General features: G+C 39.5%; 1 protein-coding gene and 2 long non-coding RNA genes across 5 annotated transcripts in view; 2 read left to right on the top strand and 1 right to left on the bottom strand.

Moving 5' to 3' along the window:
* The window catches only part of ntrk2.S (neurotrophic receptor tyrosine kinase 2 S homeolog), a 134,797-nt gene that overhangs the window by 101,913 nt on the left and 19,303 nt on the right, over positions 1 to 13,581 (bottom strand).
* Positions 5,685 to 7,189, top strand: LOC121399441. The gene is made up of 2 exons (XR_005965035.1): positions 5,685 to 6,371; positions 6,488 to 7,189. It is a non-coding gene; the product is annotated as an uncharacterized LOC121399441 (long non-coding RNA).
* LOC121399442 lies at positions 11,174 to 12,791 on the top strand. Its single transcript, XR_005965036.1, has 2 exons — positions 11,174 to 11,973; positions 12,090 to 12,791. It is a non-coding gene; the product is annotated as an uncharacterized LOC121399442 (long non-coding RNA).

Genomic DNA, 13,581 nt, shown 5'->3' with positions numbered 1-13,581 from the left:
CTATAGGACCTCGACAGTTTTTACTTTCCAAATTTCCAGAGTTTTTCATAGTTTTTATACGAATTTTTAAAATTGAATTTTTAGTATTTCAGAGAAATTAAAAAACTCAAATTTTTAGAAAAGAAAATGTTAAAAATAAATTAGAATTTTAGCAAATGCGCCTCTTAGACTTTATGGACTATGCTGCAATACATTTATGCTCATGACTACACAATCATATGGGCAATTTTAATGCTTTTTGTAGACAGAGACATTTTGGAAAGATCCTTTATCTGTTAAGGCCCCCATACACAGGCCAATAAAAGCAGCCAACAGATGGAGTCAACAGGTTATTGGCCCATGTGTGGGGCCATCTGATGGGTGTCCCCGATCGATATCTGCCCAAAAGTTGGCCAGATGCATTGTAAAAAACCCTGTCACATTGTGGCCGCATCTGTTCATTGATGCGGTCCTGCGATCTGACCCCCCTGTATCGCCTCCATTCTGATCCCATTGTTGGGACCTAGGGCCCACGATCGGATCAGGCTGATATCACCCACCTCAATGTGGGAATTTCAGGAGAGATTCACTCATTTGGCAACATTGGCAACATTGCCAAAATACCTGATCTCCCTGTGTATGGCCACCTTAAAAAACACAAACCACAGTTTCTGGATCCCACACATACTAACATAATTAGTAATTGTAATTATAGTAATATTATTAACATTAACATATGTTTATATAGAAATACAAAATCAGAAACAACAAGAATAGGTAAGGTTGTGTGAGGTTAGGATCAATTTGAATTATAAAAAATCACCAACAGACCCATGCTTTGTTCACACATTCCGGCTGTGGAAATTCCTGTCTTTAGGTCTCATGTGAAAATAAGATCAATGTGCAACCACAAAATGAAACACTATGAGAAGGATGAACAGAGAGAGAGATCTACTGAATGGTATTCATCCTCATTAATACATAGTATTCATAGTGCTGCAATTCCTAGCATTGCTGAATCTTGCAGGTCCTCTCAAATTTTTGCATAAAAATTTAAAACAAAAACTTTTCATTCAATTGCTCCCATTGACTAAAATTAGAAATGCAGCAAAATACTGTAATGAGAATTTTTTAGTTGAGCCAAGCCAAGTAGTACTGCCGGGGGAATTCCCCACCACTTCAATTGAACTGAAGAAGACGATTGGATCATCGGTGAAACATTTTCAAGAAAACCCAAAAGTATTAGACTTAACTCTACTACATATTGTATATTATGACCTGAAAGAAACTCTTCATAGACCAATGTGCTCATTGCCACCATAGACACCCCCCCACACCCTAGCTTGGTTCATAGTTTAAAAATATGGGCCAGGAAATCACAAAGAACATGTTTCTCCGTGTACTCTTTCATTCAAAGGGATGACCATTTGAAACAGAATTTTGCATTTGTTTTAAAGCCATGTTGCTTCCCAGCATCACTCTACCTTAAATTCATAACATAGGAACGGAGACTGATAACTAAGGAGAAGAATATTCCCCTAAACCCTAATATTTGTTCACATCTGAATATTCAGAACACCATGACATGAAATATACAGGTGCATTAATGCTATGCAGATTGCAGTGTGTAACAGGTAATGAAGAGCGCACACTGTAATGTTTCATGGCTGCATTACTGTTTGTTCTCATAATACTAATGTGACAGCTGCCTTTATAGCACAAATAATTCTTCATTAGTCTGTAGTTGAAAATATTGAATGTGAAATTCTAGAGAGCCTAATACTTAGATTTTTATTTACCAGTAGTTTGTTTGGTAGGACATTTTGGGGAGGAGTCACATACAGGCCAGGATTTGTGGAAAGGCCACCTAGGCCTTTAGGGGGGCGGCATGCTGCCCAACCACACCCACATTGGTGGTTTAAAAACACTGGGGATGTGCTGGAGATACAATGAATTTTTAAATTTCCCATGCGCCAATCCCCATTGCTCCTGTTCCCCTGGAGGGGACAGGGTCAACGAACGGTAGTGGGCTTAGGGGCGCCCACTATATAAATCCGGCCCTGGACACATCATGCATTGTTACTATATGACTCTTCAGAGCATACAGAAGATTGGGAGTTGTGCTGGTAAATTAGGAAAACAGTGCATGCGTGCAATTAAATGCAGCAGCATATAATGCTATTCTGTCCTTGAATCAATCATCTGTAATTGTACATTTGTTGTACAATAGCTAATACTGCAGTCACTGTGTGGGTGGAGGGATTGTGGAACTCACAGCAGCCATTTTATCTTTATATAAAAGAGAGAGAGTGAGAGTGTTGTATAAAATGGAAGGTAAGGGGCAAGGGAAAAGCTCTTCTAAATTTCCCTCACTTTCTAACTATCCAGAAAAGTGGCATTTCACAGCATTACCGTCCAAGTAGTACATTTCTGTTTCTACTACACCTACAGCTTTAACCTTGATTTTTAAAGGCAGTGTATTTTAATTACATCGAAACACGAACATCATTAGACTGAATGCTAGGGGTGGCAGAAAAGAACAAGGAAATGATCGAGAACACTTCCCCACATGACTAGTTTATTCATTTCTGTATCCTGTTTCCATAGAAACAAGCAAGAACTAGAATTACATTTTAACTGCCTTTCCATCTCTGCAGTGACAAGTAGAGAGAATGGAGGGAGGTAGCAGAGAGAAAGCAAAACACAAGATAAAGGATGGTGTAATGTTGTTCCATCCATTACTGTAATAATGTTTTATGTCAATTTTTAGTGATGGGCGAATTTGGGGTGTTTCACTTCGCCGAAAAATTCCTGAATTTCCTGAGAAATTTGCGAAACTGTGAAAAATTTGTGAAACGGCGTTGGTGTCTCGTTTTTGATGCCGGCGTCCATTTTTTTGGCGAAATTGTGCAATTTTTTTGGACACCGGTGAATTTTCGCTTGGCGAATTTTCGCAGTGGTTTCGCAAATTTATTCACTGTCAGCGAATCACCGGAATTCGCCGCAAAATCGCGCCTGTCGAATAAATTCGCCCATCACTATTCATTTTAATATGTATTAGCAGCTTAGCAATGGGTGGACTGGGTTATCACGGATGGAATACATGGGGGAGAGGGCTGTCAACAGAATCATTTGCTGTGCATTTAGATCTACTGATGCAACACCGATAGGGAATATATGTTATACAGCACTGGAAATTGGAGCACAAAGATGCAAAGATTGGATTTATTGAAAATAATCATTCTTTATAAGAAATATATCTACCTCTGGCTGGAAAAGTGTATGACTCTATCACAGTCATATTTTATGAAAAAGCTTCCAACTGAGTTGCCATTTTCAGGCAAGATCAATAATCAATAACATTTAAGCTTCTCAATAGCAACAATGATCCAGGACTTAAAACTTGTCACAGGAGGTCACCATCTTGGAAAGTGTCTGCGACACTCACATGCTTAGTGGGCTCTGACCAGCTGTTGAGAAGTAGTAATGTAATTACTAATCAGCCTTATATTATGACATTTATACGCTATGCGTACTGTATATTATGAGTGGGTCCCTACGCTCAGTAAGTGACAGGAACACAGAGCATGCGCAATAAATCAGCAGAAAAGAAGATGGGGAGCTACTGGGGCATCTTTGGAGACACAGGTCTTTACTGCTAAAAGGATGTGGTTGCCTTGGTCTGGTACAGAAGCACAAAACAAATGACTTTTCTAGCCTATCTTTAGTTAAGCTTTAGTTCTCCTTTAAGGTAATATGGTATTTTTTCAAAACATATCAGTTAATAGTGCTGCTCCAGCAGATTTTAAAAATCTGACATGGGGCTAGACATATTGTGAGTTTCCCAGCTGCCCCCAGTCATGTGACTTGTGCTCATAAACTTCAGTCACTCTTTACTGCTGTACTGCAAGTTAGAGTGATATCGCCCGCCCCCCCGGCAGCCTAAGAGAACAATGGGAAGGTAACCAGTTAGCAGCTCCCTAACACAAGATAGTAGCTGTCTGGTAGATCTAAGAACAGCACTCAATATTCAAGACACATTCAGTTACATTGAGTAGGAGGAACAGCAGCCTGCCAGAAAGAAGTTCCATCCTAAAGTGCTGGCTCTTTCTGAAATCACATGACCAGGCAAAATGACCTGAGATACACCAATACTACAACTTAAAAAAAAATAGAATTCCTAGTTCAGAAATTAAATTTTATATTGTAGAGTGAATTATTTGCAGTGTAAACAGTGTAATTTAGAAATAAAAGTACATAATAAAAATCATGACAGAATCCCTTTCATGTTGTTGTTGGGCCTGTAACATCTAATTATACCATTCTTTAAAAATCTTGGTAGCATTTAGGTTCAGTTCTAAACAAGTGTTCCTCTTTGATATATATACATATACATCAGATTTAGCTCACAGTAACTTAAATATAAAATGGAACATAAAAAAGTGGAAGATTATCACCAACTAACTGGGCTAGGAGGCTGGATGTGGTTTTTCTTTATAGTCCACAGCCTTATAGTCCCAGTTTATTATATACATCATAGATTATTACCCAATACGATGAAAAAAGTTAGGTAGCACTGTACTAGCATGAGCACAATATTTGTTATTTTGCTTTCCCTATGTTACACATACAACATGACAGTCTTTTGGAATTACCCAAAGCTTTGTTAGCCCATATGTATTAGTGCAAGAAAATTCTGGGCACGTACACTTCAACTAATGTTTTTGAGAACCATTATTTTACTGATATTTTGGGGACTGGTAAAATAGTGAGTTTTTAAAACCAGTGTAACGATAGGGTAAGCTATTACTGAGATAAACTTTCATTATTTTTAGTGGAATATAGTATAATAACTACTTTTCTTATACTATAATTGCATCTACAGATATATTCTCATATTTATTATAAAAATTGCTTACTAATAATACTGAAAAATATGGATTTCAGCTTAAGAGTCTTAAACAACCATGGTGCCTCTGGGCTTCTGATCGGAGCTTCTGTACTATGCTTCTATATTGGAGCGAGCTTCTTTGGCAATTCATGGAGACATGGGCATTAATACTTTGGATATTTAAGCTCAGAAGGCTGAATTAGTGGCATTACAATATAGGAACAATATTTTATAGCTTTTTGTACTGGTAACATGCTCTTCCCATTCTTATTATATTTCTATCCTGATGTACCGTCTAAGATTTTCTAATCAGTCATTATGTCAAGTCACCCCTCCCCTTGACAAGGTTTGACAAAAGATTATAAATTCTGCTGGGACATAATTAAGGGTGTGCTGGGCCTGCCTTCCAGTAGAACTAGTAAGACAATACATAGTATAGGCAAGATTAATGAAAGGGATTAGTGGTAGGAGAGCCTAGAGAAAATATTCAGTCTAGTATGTATCAGAGGAGCTTAGAGACAAAGATTAGCGATTAGGGAGTAGAAAAAGAATTTAATTAAGAAGGTTGAGTCTGTCACAGGAACACTACATCAAAATGGCCTCCACTTTGCATGTAAAGCAAACACTCTCTAGTATTCAACCAACAACAAGGGAAGATGTTCATAAAACGGCAACAGAACAATATGCTAACAGAGCAGTCAAAAACTACTGGACCACCTGCCCTCCACCCTTGATAAAGTAAAGCTTTTCTCTCAACACAGTGGCAGAGGCACAGAACCATTCCTTTTCCATGTAAGTGTATTCAGCATGTAAGGGGTAGGTTGTGTTACTCATGCCAAACATAAAGCAAATAGTATGTATCTGTATGTAACCATTGTATATTTACCTTTTAAATCTGTTTGATAAAGCTACTGTACATAAGGAAAATGTCAGTATTGTAGTCAGAAATGGTGTATATTTTAACATGCAATGTTAAGCAGACATTATAAGTTATTTGTGACATATTTTCATTTTCTAATGCCTAGTAAAGAACAGCAGTGGGTAATGGCAGATATATTTCAGAGCCTTAATCCAGGAAATGTACTGAATAATGTACTGTATAACATGCCATCCTATAAAATGCAAACTGAACATTGGGAAGAGCAGTATTAGTGCTGTGGAGGCTGCATGTGATCAGCAGATGAGAGGCACATGGACAGACTGAGGACCAGCACATGCAAAGGAAGTGATACAGCAGTGACTGGAGACCTGAGAGGGTATAAAAGGAGTTACAGGTACCTGAGAGAGGGACTGTCTGGACCAGGTAGCAGGACTGCAGCAGTGCAAAGACAAGCAAACAAGTTTCTGTGCAGGGAAAGGAGCAGAGCCGGAATAGCTGAGCAGCAGAATTGAACTGCATTGGTAAAAGAGCTGAGAGGCCTCCAGCACCAGAAGCAGGCAATGGACAGAGGATTATTTCAGGCAGCTGTGGAATACTAATCCTGATGGGTCCAGATAATAGGTGAGCAACTGTACCAGCTTGTACCCCAAGTCTTCACATTATCAAGGAATCATTAACCCTTGTTGTCCAATGAGGTAAAGGTTTCTTCTAATCTCTTTTGCATGCATGCATTTTAGTCAGTTCTGGCCAGAACTTTGAACTGTCCTCCCAGCAGCATCCTTTCCTTTTCTTCTCAGATGGCCCCATCTTGGAACCAGTTAATGTGCCAATTACCCAGAGACAAGTTTAGCAATTCTTTTGCCAAAGTCTTCAATGGACACTAAAGTTTGCTAGGCACTAGGTTTAAGAACTCATTGTGGACACCACACTTATTAAGTGCCTCCTTCTGTCACAAAGACTGCCACAAACCCCTGCTGTTCTCATCTCATAACCGGAACCTCTTACAACCATTCGATTCAGGTCCCGCAACCCAAGTGACTGTACTAAGTGGGCTCCTGGGTGATGATGCAAATATATAATCCAGTATTTAATGCAGTTTGTCCTCTTATATTAAAGTTGTAGGCACAGGTTCTGTTAAGATATTTTAGGATTACTTTGTATTATTAAAATGTTGAACATTGTTATATGTTAATGAAAGAAAAGGGGTTATCTATAATTCTTCCTAAGTGAAATAAGAAATAGAAGCTAACTGCTATTCCGTGAGTTATTAAGCATGTTATGTATTGTGTCTATATAGTATATGGCTATATCAAGTAATATTATATGCACACTGTTCAGACACTGCTGTGAATGTTAACAGTGGAGGTTATGTCTGTTGGCTACATAAGTAAAATGGTAATTATTTTTTTTGTAAAACCAGTAAACTGCAGTTAAGCTTCCAGTGTTGTTCTTTATTTTTGGTATCACCAATCATTTGGTAAATCAGCAACTGTGAACCTAACAGGGATTCTTCCAACTCCATATTTGCTATAAGGAGAAGCAACATATAAAAGACAATATAAGGCTAATACATTTGACAAAGAAGTAAAGCATATTTGGTGGTGACATAGTCCTTACATAATTTGGCGCTGTGAACAGGATATTGCTTGCTTTGCCCTTTAGGAAAAGATGGAAAGATCCAGCAGTTCACAAGCTGAACCAGCTAGTGGAACCACCATGACAATGTTACCTATGCCTATGATTGGAGTGACAAAGTTCAGCGGTACTAATATGGATATCAGTGAATGGGCAGAACAATTGAAAAGTACAGCCCGTTTATACCGGCTACCAACTGAGTTTCATGCAGATTTAGCACTGAATTCACTTGAAGGAGATGCAAGGAAAACAGTGCTTCTTATTCCAGAAGAGGATCGGGGTACTCTTGGAGAGATTATAGGGCATCTTGAAACATTGTATGGTGATACAACATCAGCAACTGCTTTGAGAAAAAAACTTTTTACTCGGGCTCAAAGGGAAGGGGAGTCACTGCAACAATTTGCTCTAGCATTACAAGAAATTTGGGAGAAATTAAGAAGGAAGGAAAACCGTGGCCTAGGGGAAGAGGATAGATTGCTACGAGACCAATTTGTAGCTGGGCTACGCAGTGTTCCCTTAAAACAAGCCTTAAAAGAGAGAGTCAGGGCTCAGCCTGACCTCACATTCCTTAAAATGCAAAAAGAGGCCATAGAGAGGGTGCAGGAAGATGATATTGGGGCCTATACAGTTATGCAACAAATGACAATGCAGCCATCTCAGGCATCTATTACAGCACCTCCCAGTAATGCTTTAGAAGGACTTGTGAAAGGATTACAAGAAAGTGTTTTGGCACTGAAGAGAGAAGTTGCTGACCTAAGAAGGGAAGTGAATGTCCCAGTCCGATATGGGGCAAAGCCTGCAAATAGATACAAATTCCAATCTGGGAACAACCCCCGACATTGTTGGGAGTGTGGAGATTTAGGGCATCTGGCCCGAACATGCCCCAAGGCATTACCTGAATCAGGGAACTCATCTTTAAACTGACTGATCCTGCTGTTGAGGGCCAAACAGTGGGGGTTATTGAAAAAGGTCCCATGAACAGATTTGGGAAAGTAGCTGGGGAATGCCCCTATGTTATGGCAATAATAGGAGGACAAAAAGTTAACTGTTTAATTGATACTGGCTCACAAGTTTCTACAATGACACTAGACTATTTCTCTGAACACTTACCAGGGACAGCTACCAGCCTTTTGCCAAATATTAAACTAAGAGCTGCTAATAATCTACCAATTCCAGTGGCAGGGCTTATCTGGTGCGATGTAACAATTTTTGGGCAACAATTGCAGAACAAAGGTATTATTCTAGTGCAGGATGCAACTCCATCTGATGTGCCAGTTGTCTTGGGTATGAATATTCTGCAAGATATAGATAGTATCCTCTTCAAAAATCATGGCCATCAGTACTGGCAGCTGGTGACCAAACATGTTCCAGAACAACAGTTATTACATCGACTTAAAAAATCTTGCAGCCAGCAGCAGTGCCTACAGAACTCTACAGGTAAAATTGGAGTAGTGCGAACCCCCTTCAGAAAAATCATAGAAATTCCTTCAAGACATGAATTGGTTATTCCACTGCAGGTAGGAAGTTATAGAGTATTGCGCCAGGCAGTGGTTATGGTGGAACCATCAAATCTATCAGCAATAAAAGGGGAAGTGGTAGTAGCTCGTTCGCTTAATACAGTAAAAGATGGAAAGGTGTTTGTCCGTTTGACAAATTTGGGTGAAGGAACTGTTCGTTTACCACGTAACATCATAATTGCTGAAGTACATCCAATTATACCCCACCAAATTGTGATAGAGGAAGGACCAACCTTGGAAGCATGGACTCTTCAGCAACTATTAGCAACTGCTGATAATGTTGGTTTTGATTCCAGCAGTAATCTGACTGAACAAGAAATAGAGCACATAATTAAGGATGTTAAAATTCAAGAGAACATCTTGGAACCTAATAAGCTACAGGCAGTAAATGAACTACTGCGGCAGAATATCTCTATTTTCTCCAGACATGATGATGATTACGGATTTACAACAGCCATAACTCATCCTATTCATACTTCTGAGGCTGCCCCTATTCGGGAGCGATATCGACACATTCCCCCTCCTCTATATCAAGAAGTAAAAGTTCTTATTAAGAAAATGTTGGACACCCATGTAATCCGAGAAAGTAAAAGTCCATGGGCGGCACCAATTGTTTTAGTGAGAAAGAAAGATGGGAGTTTGCGCTTCTGTGTCGACTATCGGAAATTAAATTCATGTACTCATAGGGATGCATACCCCCTTCCTAGAGTGGACGAATCTCTGATGGCCCTCTCTCAAGCTCAGTGCTTTTCCACACTTGATTTGGCCAGTGGTTACTGGCAGGTAGCAGTAAAAGAGGATGATAAAGAAAAGACAGCCTTTGTGACCCCCATGGGGCTTTATGAATTCAATAGAATGCCTTTTGGATTAACAAATGCTCCAGGCACATTCCAGAGGCTCATGGAACGATGCCTTGGGGATCAGAATTTTGAATCTGTTTTAATCTATTTGGATGATATTATCATCTTTTCAAAAAGCTTTGATGAACATTTGGAGCACCTAAAAAAGGTTTTCCATAGGCTTCACCAATATGGTCTAAAATTAAAACCACGGAAATGTCACCTGTTTCAAACCAAGATAGCCTATCTGGGTCATGTAGTCAGTGCTCAAGGGGTTACCCCAGATCCAGAAAAAGTACGAGCAGTTCAAGAGTGGATGATACCCAAGACTGTGACTGAATTGAGGTCATTTCTAGGATTGGTGGGATATTATCGACGTTTTATAAAGCATTTTGCCCAGATTGCTGCCCCTTTGCACCAATTATTATGTGGATATCCTGGAACTAATAAGAAGAACCAAAAGGTAGTAGATATTTCTGCTGAATGGAAGGAGACACAACAAAAATCCTTCCTTGCTCTGAAACAAGAATTAGTTTCAGCTCCAGTTCTAGCATATGCCAACTATCACTTACCATTCTTGGTGTATACAGATGGAAGTCTTCAGGGATTGGGTGCAGTACTATCTCAAAAACAGGATGGACAAGAAAGGGTTATTGCCTATGCCAGTCGCAGTTTAAGGCCATCAGAGCGCAATGCTGAAAACTACAGTTCTTTTAAGCTTGAACTATTAGCGGTAGTATGGGCTGTAACGGAGAAATTTTCTGAATACTTAATTAACAGCACATTTGAGGTTTTGACAGACAATAACCCATTAGCTTATTTGCAAACTGCCAAGCTAGGGGCTTTAGAACAACGCTGGGTAGCTCGTTTAGCTAGATTCAATTTTGTAATAAAATATCGTCCAGGAAAGAGCAATACCAATGCAGATGCTTTGTCTCGACACCCGTGTGATACACCTGTTGGAGAACTTGATGTTGAAAGAGAATGTATTGAGTTACCCCCAGTCAATGCTCCCGCATATTACCTTGGTACCACATGTTTTATACAAAATACCCATTCTACGTCTGAGATGCATACCCAAGCAGAATGGAGGAAACTACAATTTCAGGATGAAAATATATGCAAGATAAGAGCATTCCTTCAAAATAGAAAAAAACCTTCCAGAAGAGAGAGAATTAAGCTTTCGCATGAAGGTCAGGCCTTACTTAGACAATGGGATAGACTCTATGAACATCATGGTATCTTGTATAGGAAGTACTATGACATCAGGAATCAGCAAGAAGTTTGGCAACTTGTTCTACCTAAGCAAGAGGTAACCAGTATATTGACTCTTCTGCATAATATACATGGGCATCTAGGAACTGAAAAGATTACAGAGCAGGCAGCCAGATACTATTACTATCCCAATCTGGGTCGCTGTGTAGAATGAAAATGAAAACCGATACCCTGAAAGAAGCACCAGAGGTCAATTGCCTCTCAGATACCAGGATTGAGCTGTTTGTTCCTTGTAGAGGACTACAAAGGAAAACAAGGGAGGAATGTAAGGGGTAGGTTGTGTTACTCATGCCAAACATAAAGCAAATAGTATGTATCTGTATGTAACCATTGTATATTTACCTTTTAAATCTGTTTGATAAAGCTACTGTACATAAGGAAAATGTCAGTATTGTAGTCAGAAATGGTGTATATTTTAACATGCAATGTTAAGCAGACATTATAAGTTATTTGTGACATATTTTCATTTTCTAATGCCTAGTAAAGAACAGCAGTGGGTAATGGCAGATATATTTCAGAGCCTTAATCCAGGAAATGTACTGAATAATGTACTGTATAACATGCCATCCTATAAAATGCAAACTGAACATTGGGAAGAGCAGTATTAGTGCTGTGGAGGCTGCATGTGATCAGCAGATGAGAGGCACATGGACAGACTGAGGACCAGCACATGCAAAGGAAGTGATACAGCAGTGACTGGAGACCTGAGAGGGTATAAAAGGAGTTACAGGTACCTGAGAGAGGGACTGTCTGGACCAGGTAGCAGGACTGCAGCAGTGCAAAGACAAGCAAACAAGTTTCTGTGCAGGGAAAGGAGCAGAGCCGGAATAGCTGAGCAGCAGAATTGAACTGCATTGGTAAAAGAGCTGAGAGGCCTCCAGCACCAGAAGCAGGCAATGGACAGAGGATTATTTCAGGCAGCTGTGGAATACTAATCCTGATGGGTCCAGATAATAGGTGAGCAACTGTACCAGCTTGTACCCCAAGTCTTCACATTATCAAGGAATCATTAACCCTTGTTGTCCAATGAGGTAAAGGTTTCTTCTAATCTCTTTTGCATGCATGCATTTTAGTCAGTTCTGGCCAGAACTTTGAACTGTCCTCCCAGCAGCATCCTTTCCTTTTCTTCTCAGATGGCCCCATCTTGGAACCAGTTAATGTGCCAATTACCCAGAGACAAGTTTAGCAATTCTTTTGCCAAAGTCTTCAATGGACACTAAAGTTTGCTAGGCACTAGGTTTAAGAACTCATTGTGGACACCACACTTATTAAGTGCCTCCTTCTGTCACAAAGACTGCCACAAACCCCTGCTGTTCTCATCTCATAACCGGAACCTCTTACAACCATTCGATTCAGGTCCCGCAACCCAAGTGACTGTACTAAGTGGGCTCCTGGGTGATGATGCAAATATATAATCCAGTATTTAATGCAGTTTGTCCTCTTATATTAAAGTTGTAGGCACAGGTTCTGTTAAGATATTTTAGGATTACTTTGTATTATTAAAATGTTGAACATTGTTATATGTTAATGAAAGAAAAGGGGTTATCTATAATTCTTCCTAAGTGAAATAAGAAATAGAAGCTAACTGCTATTCCGTGAGTTATTAAGCATGTTATGTATTGTGTCTATATAGTATATGGCTATATCAAGTAATATTATATGCACACTGTTCAGACACTGCTGTGAATGTTAACAGTGGAGGTTATGTCTGTTGGCTACATAAGTAAAATGGTAATTATTTTTTTTGTAAAACCAGTAAACTGCAGTTAAGCTTCCAGTGTTGTTCTTTATTTTTGGTATCACCAATCATTTGGTAAATCAGCAACTGTGAACCTAACAGGGATTCTTCCAACTCCATATTTGCTATAAGGAGAAGCAACATATAAAAGACAATATAAGGCTAATACATTTGACAAAGAAGTAAAGCATATTTGGTGGTGACATAGTCCTTACAAGCAGAAACGTAACTAGAGGGGGGAGTGCCCTGGCACAGGACACGCAGCCGGGCCCCCCGCCCCCCTCCGTACACCCGGAACTGGCCGGGAATAAGCGGCGTGCGAACTGCCGGGGGGCCCTGAGGGGGTGCGGGCCCTGGTCCGCTCGCACCCCCTGCTGCCCCGGTTGTTCCGCCACTGGTATTCAACTGAACACATGCATTATCTCTATAAAAAAATATTACTTTATTATCCTAAGATAGGTGCCATTTCTAAAATACCTATTTGTTGCATATTGTTTTTACTTTTTTAGTACATAGTCAATTTAACCCATTTCTGTTTGTAATAGTGTGAATAACAAACCTAAATAATGAAATAAAAGAAAAACATAATGATGCATCTCTCTATTCAAGTATGACCCTGTTTTCAAATCCTTATATTTAGCATACAAACAGTCTCTAATCTGTAGTGCCAAACAGGTCTAATATTAATTTTAGAAGTCATTATTAAGGAACAATGCGGACAGGAGAAGATGAGCAGTATAGTCATTTAGTGAATGATAACTTGTATGGTGTTTCAACAGGAGATAACCATAAATTTCCCATTAGGCCCTATTGGAAAGTGTCTTTTT

This window comes from Xenopus laevis, chromosome 1S (assembly GCF_017654675.1).
Source record: "Xenopus laevis strain J_2021 chromosome 1S, Xenopus_laevis_v10.1, whole genome shotgun sequence".
Classification (NCBI taxonomy): Eukaryota; Metazoa; Chordata; class Amphibia; order Anura; family Pipidae; genus Xenopus; species Xenopus laevis.
This window is presented reverse-complemented; position numbering and strand designations above follow the sequence as displayed.